Genomic DNA, 1,896 nt, shown 5'->3' on the forward strand with positions numbered 1-1,896 from the left:
GGAGCTATTGGTTCTTGAACCACAAACACATTGCTCCAGTTCCATAATTACATATTTACCCAACAATTTCTATACAGAGGATCATATGTAATTTTGCAGTGCCATGCCTATTCTAACTATAACTATTTCCCCCCTTGCAAGTACAGAGTCTTAATACCCAGTTCAGTGTGGCCTTAAACTTAGTGATTCTGCTGCCTTAGCCTCTGGAGTGCTAAGGTTACAGGGGCATATCAGTATGTAGAGCTAGAAAATATTAATAATATCCATTCACAATGTGCCATAGTCATAAACATTGATGGCCATTTGTTTATTAGTAAACTGAATTGTTTTCTCTTATGTGAAATAATTTTGCTTTATTTTTTTCTTTAAGTCAAAACTAGGAATATGTAACTTTTCTCCTAAATATTAAATTGCTTTTTTACTAATTACATTCTCTGATTATCAGTCTGTTTTAAGGATATCCATGTGTTCAATTTGCTCACTCAAAGTGTGGCCTACACCAAATGGTTGTTTAACGTGAATATCTGAGCAGCAAACTGAGCTGATCCTTCTGTAGAAAGTATAGTTGAACAGCCAAGACCACTGGGCAGTCGAAAAGATGACCACACATCCTGAGCACCCCGTCTGGTGTGGTTGGGGGATAGCTGATAACTGGATATGCAGTATTACCAGACATAACTGGGTCTACCTAGACCATTACTTTTGTCTGCCACTGCAACAAATATAGTAGGTATGAAGTCCCCTTCATATTCTGCTTTAATCCTCAAAGTGTCATCTGGTCCTTTATGTGCGGATGTTACTCTGAGATCACACGGAATCCCAAACTTTCCACAAGCTTTCTTTATTCTTTTCACAGTGACCAAGGTCAAAGGTTGAACCCATTGGCACTACCACCCTGCACTGACTGTCTGACTTGAGAAGCAACTCCATTTGATCTGCAACCCACTCGGTTTTTCTTTATCTTCTGGAGTCCTTCTGGCGTTACTTCTTTGAAATCATGGTAAGGCTGTTTGTCTTTCTGCTGACTCTGACCTCCTGATGGCCATAGTTTCTAGAAATCATTATCAATGACATCAGCAAGAACAATCTCTTTTGTGGTTACATCAACTCCAAATTCAATCTTAATATCAATCAGTGTATAGTTCTAGGGCATCCAGGGTTTCTCCAGCGATTCAAAAATCGCTTGTGTAGCATGACACATGATATCTACTTCAGTCTGCCCTATAACATGTCCAGCAAAACAAAATTTTGCAGTGATGAGTTGCTCCTCAGACCACTGTGGATCATTATTGGCATTATCCTTAATGAACATTTCCACTTTTGGTGGATAAAACTTATACCCTTCATTTACACCAGGGTTACTTTTGAGAAAAGATCCAGTTGCTGTTCTTTGGCATAACCAATTGGAATCATTTCACAATGGGGTGCAATGAAAGCAGACTCCCCAAATTTCTTGGTGAAAGTAGTTTTTATACCGACTTCCTGTAACAACTGAAATATGCAGCTGGTGATCTTATTAGAGATTGCAGCTTTGCCTTTCAGGTAGTTCTTTCTATCTGCATTTCCTGCTATAATCTGGTCCTTGGACTGCAGGAAAACTCTTCCTCGATTATCTAACAATTCATAGACTTCTGTTGTTTTATCCTCCTAGAGTTTCTTCCCAGTGTTCAGTATTTTGGCTATAGCCATTTTCCTAGGTGAACTAGAAGAGCAGACTACATGGGGAAAAGGCTTCTTGTATGTTTATGGCCATCTCTTTCTTTAGGTTAGGGAAGATTTCTTCTATAATTTTGTTGAAGATATTTACTGGCCCTCTGAGTTGGGAATCTCTGCTGTCTTCTTATCAGCATTCAAAACCCATTATCCTTAGGTTTTGTCTTCTCATTGTGTCCTGGA

The 1,896-nt window shown here is 39.0% G+C and overlaps 1 pseudogene; it reads right to left on the reverse strand.

The window, feature by feature from the left end:
- Nucleotides 1–425: 425 nt before the first annotated feature.
- Nucleotides 426–1,689, reverse strand: LOC127674234 (bifunctional phosphoribosylaminoimidazole carboxylase/phosphoribosylaminoimidazole succinocarboxamide synthetase-like; annotated as a pseudogene).
- Nucleotides 1,690–1,896: the final 207 nt, after the last annotated feature.

Source organism: Apodemus sylvaticus, chromosome 23, assembly GCF_947179515.1.
Source record: "Apodemus sylvaticus chromosome 23, mApoSyl1.1, whole genome shotgun sequence".
Lineage (NCBI taxonomy): Eukaryota > Metazoa > Chordata > Mammalia > Rodentia > Muridae > Apodemus > Apodemus sylvaticus.